Genomic DNA, 17982 nt, shown 5'->3' with positions numbered 1-17982 from the left:
CAGTCTTCACCCCCATTTTCCAGATGAGGTGACTGAGGCTCAGAGACGTGAAGCGACTTGCCCAAGGTCACCCAGCTGACAAGTGGCGGGGCCGGGATTAGAACCCACGACATCTGACTCCCAAACCCGGGCTCTTTCCACTGAGCCACGCTGCTTCCTCGGCGGGGGCTGATTACAAACGGCCGGCACACGACGGGGACGGGCTCCTTAGAAAGAAACCCCAGTGGGAGGGAGGAAGGGAGTGAACAATGTCTTTTTAAAAAAAACCCATAAAACCCCCACCCGCCCTCCAGGCGACGGAACAGCCCAATCCTTCCGACCGGTCCAGAACGTCCACCTGGGATGTGTCCCCAAACGCTGCGGCGGAACCGTCCGGATCTACCGGTTCGCCGGGGCATCGCGGCGGGCCTCCCGCTCCCCCCGGGCTCCGCGCTGCCGCCGAACTCCACCCCCGGTCTCAACGGGCAAGAATCCCCGGGCCCTTGAGGCCGGGCCGGCACCGTGTCCGTGCACCCGCACCCCCTGGGCCGGGGCTCTCTTTAGGAACCGACGTGGATTCGGGTGGGGGTCCGGAGCCCTCCCCTGCACGTATGTGGGCCATCCTCCCGGGGGACACCCTCGGTTCTCCTCGTCCCCCCGCCCCCGGAGGCCCGGCTCCCTGACAGGGGCTCGCTCCCGGCCCGGCGCCGCTTCACGGGCCCACGACCGCCGCCGTCCCCTCCTCCCTCCGGGCGGAGCCCACGAGCCCCACGGCCGCCGTCTCCCTCCTCCCGTCCCCCCGCCTTACAGCCGGGGGCCCCGCACTCACCCGGCCTTGGCGGAGTCCCGCCGGGGCGTGCGGGGCAGGGGGGGTGAGGAGGAGGAGGAGGAGGAGGCAAGAGCGGCTTTGTTTCTCAATAGAACTTTATTAGCAGCCCCGTCACGGCCACAGGGCGCTCCCCTGCGAGGCCGGCGAGGACCCGGATGGTGGGGGCGGCCGCTGCGGGTGGGGGGGCAGGAAAACCAAGCCGCCCGCGGAGCAGGAGGGCTTCGGCGCATGCGTCCCCCGCTCGGGCGCGCCGAAAGAACGAGCCGAGACGGCGTTCGTTCATTCATTCATCCATTCATCCATTCATTCAGCGCATGCGTCCTCCGCTCGGGCGCGCCGAAAGAACGAGCCGAGACGGCGTTCGTTCGTTCGTTCGTTCATTCATTCATTCATCCATTCATTCAGCGCATGCGTCCCCCGCTCGGGCGCGCCGAAAGAACGAGCCGAGACGGCGTTCGTTCGTTCGTTCATTCATTCATTCATTCATCCATTCAACCATTCATTCAGCGCATGCGTCCCCCGCTCGGGCGCGCCGAAAGAACGAGCCGAGACGGCGTTCGTTCGTTCATTCATTCATTCATTCATCCATTCATTCAGCGCATGCGTCCCCCGCTCGGGCGCGCCGAAAGAACGAGCCGAGACTGCGTGCGTTCGTTCATTTATTCATCCATTCATTCAGCGCATGCGTCCCCAGCTCGGGCGCGCCGAAAGAACGAGCCACAGCACCTGTATATATGTTTGTACATATTTATTACTCTATTTATTTATTTATTTTACTTGTTCATATCTATTCTATTTATTTTATTTTGTTAGTATGTTTGGTTTTGTTCTCCGTCTCCCCCTTTTAGACTGTGAGCCCAATGTTGGGTAGGGACTGTCTCTATATGTTGCCAATCTGTACTTCCCAAGCGCTTAGTACAGTGCTCTGCACATAGTAAGCGCTCAATAAATACGATTGATGATGATGATGAGCCGAGACGGCGTTCGTTCGTTCATTCATTCATTCATTCATTCATTCAGCACATGCGTCCCCGGCTCGGGCGCGCCGAAAGAACGAGCCAAGGCGGCGTTCGTTTGTGCCATCTTTCACTCATCCGATCGTACTGATTGAGCGCTTACTGGGTGCACAGCGCTGTACTAACCGCTCGGAAAGTCCAAGTCGACAACATGTAGAGACAGTCCCTACCCAACAACGGGCTCACAGTCTAGAAGGGGGAGACGGACAACAAACCGAGAGAAGCGCTGGCGCCCATTCCTGGGAGTCCGGGCGGCCCACTGAACTGGACACCTTCTGGATCAGCTCCTCGTGGGCAGGGAACAGATCTACCAACTCGATGATACGGTGCTTGCTCAAGCGCTTTGCACAGTGCTCCGCACACAGTGAGCGCTCAATCCAAGTGATGGCTTGCATGACCGATGGCCCGGCTCCCAGAATAACGCACGGCGCTAACCCTGAATGCTTGAACAACACTGAGCTCCTCCTGTGTGCGCAGCACTGTACTGAAAACAGTTCTCTAGACTGTCAGCTCGTTGTGGGCAGGGAATGTGTCCTTTGGGTCTACATGTTTTGTTGTCTGTTTCCCCCTTCTAATAATAATGATGATGGAATTTGTTAAGCACCTACAATATGCAAAGCACTGGGGGGATGCAAGGTGATCAGGTTGTCCCACATGGGGCTCACGGTCTTCATCCCCATTTTACAGATGAGGTAACTGGAGCTCAGAGAAGTTAGTGACTTACCCAAAGTCACACAGCTGACAATTGGCAGAGCCGGGATTAGAACCCATAACCTCTGACTCCCAAGCCTCGGGACAATGAGCCACGCTGCTTCTAGACTGTGAGCCCGTTGTTGGGTAGGGACCTTCTCTATCTGTTGCCAACTTCTACTTCCCAAGCGCTCAGTACAGTGCTCTGCACACAGTAAGTGCTCAATAAATATGATTGAGTGAATGAATGAATTGGTACACTGTACCCCTCCCAGGCGCTTAGAACAGGGCTGGGCACACAGTTAGTGCTCAATAAATACGGGTGACTGCTGTGTACACAACGCCACTGAGAACCTTCTCTGTGCAAGGTGTTGAATTGGGTCCTTGTCACAGTGATATTGCCACTGTGCCTGGCTTAAAGGCATTTACAATCTGGAGGGAGAGGTGGGTAGACTCAGTATAATAATAATAAATGGCATTTGTTAAGCGCTTACTATGTGCCCTGCACTGTTTGACGTGCTGGGGTAGATATAAAGGTAATCAGGTTGTACCACCTGGGGCTCACAGTCTTAATCCCCATTTTACAGATGAGGTAACTGAGGCACAGTGATTTGCCCAAAGTCACACAGCTTTGGGAGCAGGGATTAGAACCCACAACCTCTGACTCCCAAGCCCGGGCTCTTGCCACTGAGCCATGCATACTGGAGGAAAAACAAAGGTACGTCGGGAATAACAAGAGTAGGCAAAACTAAATAAATAAATGGACTACACACATTAGTTCATTCAATCGTATTTATTGAGCACTTACTGTGTGCAGAGCACTGTACTAAGCACTTGGGAAGCACAAGTCGGCAACACATAGAGACGGTTCCTACCCAACAATAGGCTCTCAATGGTATTTACCGGGCACCCTGCTGTGCAAAGCACCATACTGAATGCTTGGAATAGCACACTAGAAGCAAGGCCCGTGTTTAGTACAGTGCTCTGCACACAGTAAGCGCTCAATAAATACGATGGAATGAATGAATGAATGAGTGCTGAGGATAGGAATACAATAAATGCTAAGCATGGTAGGATTTTTTGTTGTTATTATTATTAGCATTTGTTAAGGGTTCAGTAAGGGCCAGGCACTGTACTAAGGACTGGGATAGATAAAAATTACTCAGGTTGGACACAGTCCACGTCACACATGGGCCTCACAATCTTAATCCCTATTTTACAGATGATGTCTCCTGCTAGGGCGAGGAGACAGGCAGAGGTGCAGGACACTGCCAAATACACGTGTGGTCTTTGCGCTCATTAACCAGTTACACACAGACCCAGGGCTAGAAGCTGGGGCTCCTGCTAGAGTAGGTTGCTTCAGCTGGGACAAGCCAAAGGTGTGGAATTGGGTGTCATGCATAAAGAGAGGGGAAGAAGTAAACTTGGTGGAGAACCTCGAAACCAATGGTCGGGGTCTTCACAAAGAATGGAAATGAAAGGTGACTGGATTTTTATCCCAGTACCTTGTTCCTCAAATTAATAATGGCTAGGACTAAATTGGGATGGATATTAACTTGGAAGGCAGGAATGAAAATCCAAGTGTCCTTGATAAATTGGAGAGATGCTTTAGAAACAGAGGAGGAACAAGGAGAAGTGGGGATATAAAGGGACAAAAACCCAACCCCCAAAATAGAGGATTACAGGGCTTGGAAAAACTGGTTAGGCTCACTACACCTTCAAAGCCCTCCTGAAACCAGAGTTTCCCCACAATCCTTTCCACGACTAACCCCTCATTTCCACTCTTACCTCTCTCCCTTCTGTTTCGCCTGTGCGCTTGAATCTGTACCCTTTAAACACTTCATATTCACCCCACCCTCAGCATAACAGGACTTATATTCATTTCTTTTTACCCTGCCATTTCTCCTATTTATAATTTGCTTCAATGTCATCTTCTCGAGTCTCCCTGTGGGCAGAGATTGTGTTGACCTCTGTGCTCAGTAAATACCACTGACTGAATGAAGTGCCGGGAAACAAGAACCAGAGGTCAAAGTGCACCACAGGCTGCATACACAATCAGCTGTGTGGTACAGCTGGTTTGTCCTCATAGGAGAATGACAAGGAGGAGTCCCTTCTTCTACCCTCTGCAGTGAGCAGGCAACTGTCATGGAGTTGTTCGTTCGTTCGTTCCATCGCATTTATTGAGCGCTTACTGTGTGCAGAGCACTGTACTAAGCGCTTGGAAAGTACAAGTTGGCAACAGAGAGACGGGCCCTACCCAACAGCGGACTCACAGCCTAGAAGGGGGAGACAGACGACAAAACAAAACATGGAGACAGGTGTCCAAATCATCAGAACAATTAGAATTAAAGCTATACTCATTGTGACCAGTTAAGAATAAGTTTTTCTATTCTGCAGATAAACTCTGAGGGGATAGAAAAGTGGGGAAATAGTGGGGAAAAGGTTCACACCCTATAAGGAAAGCATAATGGAATTAATGCTTCGTGGCACCTTCGTACCCTAGTCATAGTTCAAGTTACGAAGAGGTCTGTGAGGACAGTTCTAAGGAGTGGTTACCATATCCACAGAGGGCCAAACAAGGGGAGGAAACAGGCTTAGGTATCAGGAAAGAATTTGATTGTAGATGAGGAAGTACCTCTGGACTGTAAACTAGCATCTATAACAGGTAAACAGAACAACAGTTGGAAAAACATAAAAGGAATCTTGGCAGATAGCTCTTACTGCTTTAGCAGTTGCTACAGTCTGGCCTGATTGTCAGATCACTTAAAGAGGGATTGGTAATGAGTATCGCTTGCCTCATTTCAGCACGGTTTGATTGGTCGTGCCACGTTGACTCAGGGAGGCACAGCAGCAGCAGCACCTCTGAGGTAGTTTCCTTCTGAGTGCTTGCTGATTGCTGACTGGCTCAGAAACTCCAAGAGCGCCCACTCACTTATCCACCACCTCATTCTCCTGCCTCCAACCCCTTGCTCTGCCTTTCCTCTTGCCCAGAACCTCCTTCCCTTCCAAGGCGGCCAGACCGCAGCTCTCTCTTCAGAGCTCTTCTGAAGTCACAGCTCGCCCAGGAGGCCTTCTCTAGTTAATCAGTCAATCAATCAATCAATCATTTATTGAGTGCTTACTGAGTGCAGGGCACTGTACTAAGCATTGGGAGAGTACACCGCAACATTATAACAGACACAGTCCCTGTCCACAATGAGTTTACAGTCTCTAGAGGGAGAGATAGACATTGATGTAATGAATTATGGAAGTGTACATAAGTGCTGTGGGGCTGGGGTGGGGGTGAATAAACGGAGCAAGTCTGGGAAATGCAGAAGGGAGTGGGAAGAGAAGAAATGACTAGTTTAGTCTACACTGTGAGCCCGTTGTTGGGTACGGACTGTCTATATATTGCCAACTTGTACTTCCCAAGCGCTTAGTACAGTGCTCTGCACACAGTAAGCGCTCAATAAATACAATTGAATGAATGAATGAATGAATGAAAGGAGGACTTAGTGGAATGAGGACTCAGTCAGGGAAGGCCTCTTGGAGGAGATGTGGATGGGCAACCACTGGAGGTTCTTGAGGAGTAGAGAAACACTCCAAGAGGCCTTCCCCTACTCCCTCTCCCCACCGCATCACCTATGCGCTTGGAACTGTACCCCCGAAGTACAGCATTTATGTACATAATCCACAATTTATTTTAATGTCTAGCTCCCTGTCTTGACTGTAAGCTTCTTGTGGGCAGGAAATGTGTCAACCAACTTTGTACCCTCCCAAGTTCTCAGTACAGTGCTCGCTCTGCACAGAGTAAGTGCTCAATAAGTTCCATTGATTGATTGATTGCTATGACTCCCAGGGACTGCTGTGGGGCCACTCATAACGGCAGGAAGAAGAAAGGACAACGATGGGTGATTGGAAAAGACCAAGATTCTTTCTTTCACTAAGATCAAGGAAGCTATGTTTGGGTCCTGAGTCCTCCTGAAAGCAGGCCAAAGAGAATGTGCCCTTTTGTCTCGGACTGTTTTTTTTTTTCAATTTTCCATGTGTATGTCATCAGCCATAAAGTCATCACAATGATCCCTGTGACAATTCAATATGATTGAATTTTGGAGGAGGACACCAACCACCATTCTGTAAGGCTGCAAGCTCCTTGAGGGCAGTGGATCTGTGTTTCCCTTCTGGTGTGCCATTCCAAAGTTTTAATACAGTGCTTCACTCTCATTAGACCATATCACTGGCTGTTCAAAAACGAGGAAAGACTGCAGAAAAATTCGTGACCTTGTCAAGCTGTTTCAATCATTCTCAATAGAAACCCTAGAGAGAAATTCTGATTTACTACATGGAGAGAAACTATACAATTATTTCCTTGGGAAGTGTTGCCTAATGGAAAGAGCACAGACCTAGGACATTGGGTTTCAATCTTGGAGCTACCACTTTTTTTTAATGGTATTTGTTAAGCGCTTACTATGTGCAAAGCACTGTTCTTCTAAGCGCTGGAGAGGTTACAAGGCGATCAGGTTGTCCCACGGGGGGCTCAAAGTTTTAATCCCCATTTTACAGATGAGGTAACTGAGGCCCAGAGAAGTTAAGTTACTTGCCCAAAGTCACACAGCTGACAGTTGGCGGAGCTGGGATTTGAACCCATAACCTCTGACTCCAAAACCCGTGCTTTTTCCACTGAGCCACGCTGCTTCTCGGCACTTGCCTGCTGTGTGACCTTGGACAAGTCACTGACATTCTCTGTGCTTCAGTTTCCTCAACTGTAAAATAGTGATTCAATACCTGTCCTTCCTACTTAATAATAATAATAATAATTATAATGGCATTTGTTAAGCGCTTACTATGTGCAAAGCACTGTTCTAAGTGCTGGGGGGATACAAGATGATCAGGTTGTCCCACGCCGGGGTTCACAGTCTTAATCCCCATTTTACAGATGAGGGAACTAAGGCTGAGAGAAGTGAAGTGACTTGCCCAAGGTCACATAGCAGACATGTGGCGGAGCCAGGATTCGAACCCATGACCACTGACTCCAAAGCCCGCGCTCTTTCCACTGAGCCACGGAACTGTGTGATGAGTGTCCTTCTTGAAATACATCTTAATGAATCAACTAACATTTCTAATTTTTCCCTCCCATCCTACCTTTTAGTAACTATGGACTTCTCGTCCATGAATTTAATGAAACTTTTTTTGACTCTGCTAATATTTTCATCATGTACAATTTCCGAGATAACAAATTCCATCTGCTTACCAACTACCATGTTTGCTTTGAACCGACCACCTACAAGCCTCAAAGGGTGCCCCCTGTGCTGTTGCTAAGAAACCTGGTGAACAGGGAATTGCACTCACCCTGTTGATACCCTTCATGATTCCACAGATTTCCTTCCTACCACCTCCAAGATCATGTCCTGCCAGACTGGAGTTCTAACTTGCAATTAATCCCCACACTGAACTGCTCCTTCTACGTGAGCACCTTGGGTCTGACAAGTGAGCTGTCAGGGACCATATGAATGAGACAAACCAGTGGGAAACCAAAGGGATGGTGTGGTACAGGGGGAGAGAGAATAAGCACTTTAGAGGTGGAAAGGGCAAAGATGGGACCAGCTGAGGAAAAAAACCCCCTGCAGAACATACTTAAGATTATTCATTCATTCAATTGTATTTATTGAGCGCTTACTGTGTGCAGAGCACCGTACTAGGCGTTTGGCAAGTGCAATTCAGCGACAAAGAGAGACAATCCCTGCCCACAACAGGCTCATAGTCTACAGCCCATGTGGGGTACCCCAGCACTTGTACAGCTCTTGGCACATAGTAAGAGCTTAACACACACCATTATGATTATTTTCAATTTCATCATCTGCAACAAAAGTTTCCTAGAATGGTCCAGGTTCTGATCACGATACCATGTCATCACTCCTTAACCTACTACTGTTCCTACAAAACCACCAGACCTAAACAACAACTCCTGAGTTCCCCAGTGTAATAATAATAGCAACAATAATAATAATTAACAATAATATTTGTTGTATTTTAAAATACTTCCTACATTCCTACTGTAGTCAATACGATGTAAACAAATGGGATAGGGTCCCTGTCCCACACTGTTCACAGTCCAAGTGGTTGGGAGAAAAGTAATTCAATCCCCATTTTACGGTTGAGGAAATTGAAGCCCAGAGAAATTAAAGGACTTGCCCAAGGTCACACAGCAAACCAGTGACAGAGTTGGGTTTAGAATGCAGGTCCCCTGATTCCCAGGCCCATGTTCTTTCCACAAGGGCAAGCTGCTTCACTGGAGCTGTAATAATTTACCAAATTCTCCTTGGCCTGACTACTCAAACTTAGTAATCACAGAACAGCTGCTCAAAAAAGCCAGAACTTTGCAAGGAGGAAATGAGGTGCAGCTAAGAAAGGACTGGGGTGCTTTCTCAATTTTCCATCTCTACTCTCGTTGTTTAAGCTCCAGTATATCCATTAGCCAGAATTCCCTTCTTTCGGGAAGGTTCCAAACTCCCCTGAGGATTGAGGAACCTGTAGTTCCCAACCAGAGCAGGAAAGAAGCTAGGAAGCAGAGTGGCCTAGTTTATCCACAAGTTTCTTCTGGTGTAAGTATGGTCTTGGGGGCCAGAGGACCTAGATACTAATCCTGGCTCCACCATTTGCCTGCTGTGTGACTTGGGCAGGTCACTTAACTTCCTCAACTGCAAAATGGCGATTTGATATGTGTTCTTCCTTCCACAGTCTAAGGGTCTGTGAGCCCCACGTGGGACATGGACTGTTACTTGGCCTGACAAACTCGTGTCTACCATAGTGCTTGACACAAAGTAAGTGCTTAACAAATACCATTTAAAAAAAAGAAAGAGGGTAATAGGCTTGTTATTTCTCAGCATGAGAAAAACTGAATAAATGCACCCTATCCTCTGGCAGGCACTGAATTGCTCACCACCCGCTTGGTCAAAATCCATGATAGTGTTAGTTAGGCACTCAGTCAGCCCGGCCCCATAGAGGCTCAAGGTTAAAACAGAAATTCCCAATTTAAAAAATCCAGTTGCGAAAAATAGCAGTTCCTTTTGTAGACCGGCTATCCCAGTTCACCCTCACAGGTTCGCAGAAAAACAACACACAACCACAGAAAATGGAAGTAGAAAGCAGGGGCAGAATATATTACATTTCCTTGAGAACTACTGCGTGGCTCTCTAGGGATGGATTTATCGTTTTGCCTCCTGTCGGTACTGAGCTTATTGCCACTCGTTTTTTTTAATCTATGAAGCCTTGAGTAATTATAGAACTGTTATTTATTATGAATGCAGACTTACTCTGCTTTTCCCACCTTCAAAATCCCATCGCCTATAAGCAGCCTTCCCCAACTAAGCTCTCATTTTTTCCCCTATTCACCCTCCCTTCTGGGTCACCTATGCATTTGGGTCTGTACCCTTTGAACCTTTAATATTCACCCCACCCTCAGCCTCACAGCATCTATGTACATATCATTATACACTCCTAAGTCCCCATCTATAATTTATTTCAATGCCTTTCTTCCCCTTTAAACTATAAGCTCCTTGTGGGCAGGAACTGTGTCTACCAACTCTTTTGTAATGTAATAATAATAGTAGCGATGGGATTTGTTAAGCACTTACTATGTACCAAACACTGTTCTAAGCGCTGGGGTAGATACAGGGTAATCAGGTTGTCCCACGTGGGGCTCATTTTACAGATGAGGTAACTGAGGCACGGAGACATTAAGTGGCTTGCCCAAGGTCACAAAGCTGATAAGTGGGGGAGCCGGATTTAGAACCCACATCCTCTGATTCCCAAGCCTGTGCTCTTTCCACTGTCACGCTGCTCCTCTTAAATAATGATGGTATTTATTGAACGCTTACTATGTACCAATCATTGTTCTAAGCACTGGGGTAGATACAAGGTAATCAGGCTGTCCCACGTGGGGCTCACAGTCTTCATCCCCATTTTACACATGAGGTAAATGAGGCCCAGAGAAGCGAAGCGGCTTGCCCAAGGTCACACAGCAAAGTGGCAGAGCAGAATTAGAACCCACGTCCTCTGACTCCCAAACCCAAGCTCTTTCCACTAAGTCACGCTGTACTCTCCCAGGCACTTAGTACAGTGCTCTGCATACAGTAAACTCTCAATAAATACCATGGAGGGATTGACTATGAGCTTAAATGCAAGTGTCGTTGGTTCCCGCTGGGTGTAAAGGTCCCTGGCTCCTCTGACTGTTGGCAGGGCTCTTGGCAATAACCTGTATGGTGACGCATTTCATGCCTTGCTGTGACTTGGTCATGACGGTTCTGTTGGGCAGTGGGCAGTGTGATGCTTAATAAGCATTCATTCATTCAATCATATTTGTTGAGCACTTACTCTCTGCAGAGCACTGTTCTAAGCGCTTGGGAGAATACAGTATAACAATAAACAGACACATTTCCTGCCCACAACGAGCTTCCAGTCTAGAAGGGGGGACAGATGTTAAAATAAATACATTACAGGTAAGGACATAAAGGGTGTGGAACTGGGATGAATAGAGGGAGAAAGTCAGGGCAACTTAGAAGGGAGTGAGAAAAGAGGAAAGGAGGGCTTAGTCAGGGGAGGCCTCTTGAAGGATATGTGCCTTCAATAAGGCTTGAAAGGGTGGGGAGAGTAATTGTATGTCGGATTTGAGGAGGGAGGACGTTCCTGGCCAGAAGCAGGACATGGACAAGAGGTAAGTGGCGAGACAGACGAGATCGAGTTTGGGTTCAAGATGGAGCACTTACTGAAGGCTTGGGAGGGAAAAGGCATAAATAAGAGACTGAGGGATCTCTGCCCTCAAACAGTTTAGAGCCAAATGGATTGACAGTAGTTTCTAGGAATATTCTTTGTGCATCCCTCCATGGCCCACCACCTCATCGAAATGCCAGCCCACAAGCTTGGAGGAACAGGGAACAGGACAGTACTGATAGGGAGTGCCTGGAGCAATGGGAAATAGAATGGCTGGGATGGGGGGTGGGGGCTGGAGGGGGCGGGGCTCACAGCAGAGAGATGATGGTCCAGTTATTTCTGGAAGGAATGCCCAGGAGACTGTGATAGGGGCACTCTCGGAAGAAAACCAGGACTGGGGTGGTTTTCGAAAATGACCCTGAGGTGGCTAGGGTGGAGACACTAGGATCGGAATGGGGGGTGTTTGTGTGATCCCTGGAGACTGTTCAGTATGTATAATAATAATAATAATAACGATGATTACGGCATTTGTTAAGCACTTACTATGTGCAAAGCACTGTTCTAAGCACTGGGGAGATACAAGGTGATCAGCTTGTCCCACATGGGGCTCACAGCCTCAGTCCCCATTTTACAGATGACGTAACTGGGGCTCAGAGAAGTTAAGTGACGTGCCCAAGGTCACACAACAGACATGTGGGGGAGCAGGGATTAGAACCCATAACCTCTGACTATGGAGACTCATTCAGGAAAAAAGATCTCGATTGGGAATAATAAACACAATAAAGGGAAGACAGGGAATAGAACACGCATTCTGTGAATTTATCTAGCTCTTTCACTTTCCAAAGCACTTCCATGTCAATTACCTGATTTCATCCTCACAACACCCTCTTGAGGTAAGCAGAGACAAGGATAATTATCCCCATTTTACAAATGAAGAAACCAAGGCCCAGAAAGGGTAAATGACTTCCTCAAGGTCACACTGCAATCCCAACCCAAGCCCAAACTGGGGCTGGAGGCCAGGCCTCCTGACTGCTTAGACCTATGCTAGAGCCAGGTCACCTCTCACACCTCTTGGTGTATTCACTCATCCATTCATTCAATCGTATTTATTGAGCACTTACTGTGTGCGGAGCACTGTACTAAGTGCCTGGAAAGTACAATTTGGCAACAGAGAGAGATAATCCCTACTTAACAACAGGCTCACAGTCTAGAAGGGGGAGACAGACAACAAAACAAAACAAGTAGACAGTCATCAATAGCATCAAAATAGGAAAATAGAATTACAGATATGTACATATCATTAGCAAAATACATAGAATAATAAATACGTACAAATTTACACAGGGGCTGTGGGGCAGGGAAAGGGGTAGAGCAAAGGGAGGGAGTAGGGGCGATGGGGAGGGGAGGAGGAGCAAAGGAAAAGGGAGGCTCAGTCTGGGAAGACCTCCTGGAGGAGGTGAGCTCTCAGTAGGGCTTTGAAGGGGGGAAGAGAGCTAGTTTGGCAGATGTGAGGGGGGAGGGCATTCCAGGCTAGAGGTAGGATATGGGCCAAGGGTCGATGGCGGGACAGGCGAGAACGAGGGACAGTGAGGAGGTTAGCGGCAGAGGAGCAGAGAGTGTGGGCTAGGCTGTAGAAGGAGAGAAGGGAGGTGAGGTAGGAGGGGGTAAGGTGATGGAGAGCTTTGAAGCCAATAGTGAGGAGTTTTTGCTTCATGTGAAGGTTGATAGACAACCACTGGAGATTTTTGAGGAGGGGGTGACATGCTCAGAACGTTTCTGTAGAAAGATAATCCAGGCAGCAGAGTGAAGTACAGACTGAAGCGGGGAGAGACAGGAGGTTGGGAGAGTATGCCTGTGTGACTTGAGCTTACCCTCAGTTACCAGCTCATGTCACTACATTTCAGGGAAGTCTTTAGCTTACACTTAACCTTCATTTCTTCAATCCAGATCATTTTTCTAAAACATCATTCTATACACATCTCCCCATCCCTCAAACCCTCCAGTGGCTGCTGATTCAACTGAACATCAAGCAGAAGAGCCTGATCATTGACTTTAAGGCACTCAATCAGCTCACTTCCTACCTCAGCCTGGCTCCTCTCCCACCATAAACCAGCTTGCCGGTTTTACTCCTCGAACACCAACCTACTCACTTTGCCTCATTCCCTTCTCTTTCTCCATGGATCTCTTGCTCCTATCCTCCCCTCCCACCTCCCTGGAACTCCCTCCCCTTTCATGTTTACAATTCTCTCCATTTTCAAAATTGCATCCCTCCAAGAGGCCAACCCCCAATAACTCATTTCATCCCCCCCCCCCCCCATTGCTATATTAGCACTTCTGTGTCACTTAGATACTAAGGTACTCACTCCCTAAGCACTGGGTACTTCTCCTTGATAGCACTTATTTTTAAACTTCCTTGCTTTCTTTTTGTTTGTTTGCTTTTTATGGTATTTGTCGAGCGCTTACAATGTGTCGGGCACTGTTCTAAGAGCTGGGGTGGATAAAAGGTAGTCAGGTTGGACACTGTCCATGTCCCAGATAGGGCTCACAGTCTTAATCCCCATTTTAAAGATGAGGTAACTAAGGCACAGAGAAGTTAAGTGACTTGCCCAAAGTCACACAGCAGGCATGTGGCAGAGCCAGGATTAGAACCCAGGTCCTTATGACTCCCAGGCCCATGCTCTATTCAATAATAACAATGATAATGATGGTATTTGTTAAGCGCTTACTATGGGCAGTGTTGCTTCTACCCATGTTGCTTCCACTTGAAATTCATTTGTCTTAGTAAGTCAATCGTATTTACTGAGCACTTACTATGTGCAGAGCCCTGTACTAAGCACTGAGCACTGTTCAATATGACAGCCACATTCCCTGCCCACAGTGAACTTATAGGAAAGGGTGGATTTTAGCAGTGTTATGGAGGTTGAACTGACAGGATTTGGTGACAGACTGAATATGTGGGTTGAATGAGAGAGATGAGTCGAGGATAATAATAATAATAATGATGGTATTTGTTAAGCGCTTACTAATTTGTTAAGCGCTTACTATGTGCAAAGCACTGTTCTAAGCACTGGGGGGATACAGGGTGATCAGGTTGTCCCACGTGGGGCCCACAGTCTTCATCCCCATTTGACAGATAAGGGAACTGAGGCACAGAGAACTTAAGTGACTTACCCAAAGTCACACAGCTGACAATTGGCAGAGCCAGGATTTGAACCCATGACCTCTGACTCCAAAACCCGTGCTCTTTCCACTAAGCCACACTGTTTCTCTGGTTAACACCAAGATTACTGGATTATGAGTCAGGGAGGTTAGTGGTGCTGTCTACAGTGACAGGAAAGTCAAGGGTGGGCAAGATTTGGGTGGGAAAATAAGGAATTCTGTTTTGGACATGATAAGTTTGAGGTGATGGTAGAGTATTCAAGTAGAGATATCTTGAAGGCAGGAGAAAATGCGAAACTGCAGAGAAAGCAAGAGATCAGTGCTGGAGATGTAGATTTGGAACTCACTGACATAGAGGTGGTAGTTGACACCATGGGAGCAAATGAGTTCGCCAGGAGAGTGGGTGGATGGAGAATAGAAGGGGACCCTAGAATGAAACCTTGAGGAAAACCCACAGTTTAGATGTGGGAGGGAGCCCCCAAAGGAGACTGAGAATGAGTGGCCAGAGAAATAGGAGGAGAACCAGGAGAGGACAGTGTCAGTGAAACTGAGGTTGGAGAGTGTTTTCAGGAGAAGGAGGTGGTCAACAGTGTCAAAGGCAGCTGAGGGGTCAAGAGGATTAGGATGGAGTAGAGGCAGTTGAATTTGGCCAGAGGGAGATCATTTGTGGCCTTGGAGAAGGCAGTTTCTATAGAGGATTGAAGCCAGATTAGAGGGAGTTGAGGGGACAACTGGAGGAGAGGAACCTCAATGGTAGGCAGGAGATGAGGTGATAGCCAGAGGGAACTGGGGGGTCAAGGGAGGATCTTTTTAGGATAGGGCAGACATGAGCAGTGTGGAAGAAGCCACTGGAGAGCGAACAGTTGGAGATGGCGGTCAGGGAGGGGGGAACAAGGGAGGAAGCAAGTGTTTTGATAAGGATGTTTGTTTGAGTCCCTCTGAACCAATTCCCAGCAGAAAACCAGACTGTTATTATGCTAATAAAACTGGCCAAATGACCATCCTCTGATGCACTAACTACCAAAGGGTTACTCCAGAAAAACCTGAAACATCAAGATACTAAGTGGGAAAAAGTCCTTTCTGCAAAGTTGTTGGCCTTTCTTCAGGCTATCAGTCTAACAATAGCTCTGGCTTATCCAGCCCCCAAGAAGGACAAAACAGTGGGCCCATCCAAGTTCTTAATGTAATGTAATTAGTAAACCAAATAACAAACAAATTAGCAATAAGCCCTTTAAAGCTTCTCAGTTTCATTCATTCATTCAGTCAAATTTATTGAGCGTTTACTGTGTGCAGAGCACTGTACTAAGTGCTTGGGAAGTCAGAGGTCATGGGTTCAAATCCCAACTCTGCCACTTCATCATCATCATCAATCGTATTTATTGAGCGCTTACTATGTGCACAGCACTGTACTAAGCGCTTGGGAAGTACAAATTGGCAACATATAGAGACAGTCCCTACCCAACAGTGGGCTCACAGTCTAAAAGGGGGAGACAGAGAACAAATGTGTGATTCTGGGCAAGTCACTTAACCTCTCTGGGCCTCAGTTCCCTCATCTGTAAAATGGGGATTAAGACTGTGAGCCCCCCGTGGGAAAACCTGATCACCTTGTAACATCCCCAGCACTTAGAACAATGCTTTGCACATAGTAAGCGCTTAATAAATGCCATCATTATTATCACTGATACAAATCAGCAACATACAGAGACGGTCCCTACTCAAAAACGGGCTCACAGTCTAAAAGTGGGGAGTTTCCCCACCATGTTAGCCATACTAGCAAACCCAGAATGCTGGTTCCAAAGAAAAGCCCCTTTGGGAATTATTTGGCCAGAAAGGAGTGAACAGTTAGGCACCTGGGCTAACAATGCAGAACAAAATCAAAATCATCATTTACTGTTGGGAAAACATAAACCAAGCAACAGGAAATCTTATCAGTCTTAGAACAATGATCCTTTGGCATAAGATGGTCTTCAAAATTCCAATGCAGGGAACAGTCAAGAAAATTCAAGTTATTTATTTACGAACCAGTCCCACTTTCTAATCTATTTTCTTCCTACTTGAATTTTTTTTTGTCTCTCTCCAATTAAGCTCCTTGAAGTAGGATTACTTAAGCTCCTTAAGTAAGCTCCTTGAAGGGAGGCACTGGTTCTTTCATGAGAAGGAGCATGGCTTAGTGAAAACAGCATGGGCTTGGGAGTCAGAGGTCATGGGTTCTAATGCCGGCTCCACCACTCATCAGCTGTGTGACATTGGGCAAGTCACTTAACTTCTCTGTGCCTCAGTTACCTCATCTGTAAAATGGGGATTAAGACTATGAGCCCCATGTGGGGCAACCTGATTACCTTGCACCTACCCCAGTGCTTAGAACAGTGCTCTGCACATAGTGAGTGCTTAACAAATACCATTATTATTATTATTATTATTTTACCTCTATTGTGCTTTCCAAAATGCTTACCTCAATGGTCTAGCAGTAGTGGTGGTGGTAGTGGTAGTAGCAGTAGGGTGGGTTGAACATCGAGTGTTTGAAGGGTGCCAATCCATGTAAGTGGGCAATGAAGAGACGAGAGAACATACGTTTTTGGGGGGACGTAGGGGCTTGGTTGGAGAGGGCTTCTTGGAAGGGATGTGATTTTGGTATGGCTCTGAAGGAGGGGAGGGTGGTGGTCTCATATATGAAGGGGGAGAGAGTTCCAGATGAGAGAGAGGATGTGGGTGAGGGGTCACAGTGAGATAGACAAGATTGAGGCATGTTGCTTTAGGCTGGTATTAGAGGAGCAAAGTGTGCAGGATGAGTTGGAGTAGGAGATCATCGAGGTAAAGTATTCATTCATTCATTCAATCGTATTTATTGAGTACTTACTGTAAGCAGAGCACTTGGAAAGAACTATTCAGCAACAAAGAGAGACAATCCCTGCCCCCAACGGGCTCACAGTCTAGAAGTGGGGAGACAGACATCAAAACAAGCTAACAGGCATCAATAGCATCAAAATAAAAGAACAGAAGTATAGATATATACACATCAAAACAAGTAACCAGGCATTATCATAAATAAATAGAATTATATATATGTACACACATACACAAGTGCTGTGAGGTGGGAAGGGGGTGTAGAGCAAAGGGAGCAAGTCAGGGTGCTGGGGAGGGGAGGGGGAGCTGAGGAAATGGGGGGCATAGTCTGGGAAGGCCTCCTGGAAGAGGTGAGCCTTCAGTAAGGCTTGAAGGGGGAAGTGTGATTGTTTGGTGGATTTGAGGAGGGAGAGCATTCCAGGCCAGAGGTAGGATGTGGGCAAGGAGTTGACGATGGGACAGGCGAGAACAAGGCACAGTGAGAAGGTTAGCACCAGAGGAGCGGAGTGTGTGTGTTGGGATGTAGAAGGAGAGAAGGGAGGTGAGGTAGGAGGGGGCAAGGTGACGGAGAGCTTTGAAGCCAATAGTGAGGAGTTTTTGCTTGATACGGACGTTGATAGGAGGGAGAGCGCTGACTGAATGCCTTCAAACGGATGATGAGCAGTTTCTGTTTGATCATCATCATCATCATCAATCGTATTTATTGAGCGCTTACTGTGTGCAGAGCACTGTACTAAGCACTTGGGAAGTACAAATTGGCAACATCTAGAGACAGTC

General features: G+C 47.5%; 1 protein-coding gene across 2 annotated transcripts in view; it reads right to left on the bottom strand.

Moving 5' to 3' along the window:
• SMAD5 (SMAD family member 5) overlaps positions 1 to 17982 on the bottom strand; it is a 104473-nt gene that overhangs the window by 47575 nt on the left and 38916 nt on the right. Inside the window, exon 1 of one of the 2 annotated variants that reach the window (XM_038772327.1) lies at positions 809 to 845. The exons of the other annotated variant lie outside the window; for it this stretch is intronic. The gene's annotated coding sequence lies outside the window, so the exon portion shown is untranslated. Of the gene's footprint in view, positions 1 to 808; positions 846 to 17982 lie in introns of those variants that run through there. 2 annotated transcript variants of the gene reach the window in all.

The sequence above is a fragment of the Tachyglossus aculeatus genome, chromosome X1, assembly GCF_015852505.1.
Source record: "Tachyglossus aculeatus isolate mTacAcu1 chromosome X1, mTacAcu1.pri, whole genome shotgun sequence".
Lineage (NCBI taxonomy): Eukaryota > Metazoa > Chordata > Mammalia > Monotremata > Tachyglossidae > Tachyglossus > Tachyglossus aculeatus.
This window is presented reverse-complemented; position numbering and strand designations above follow the sequence as displayed.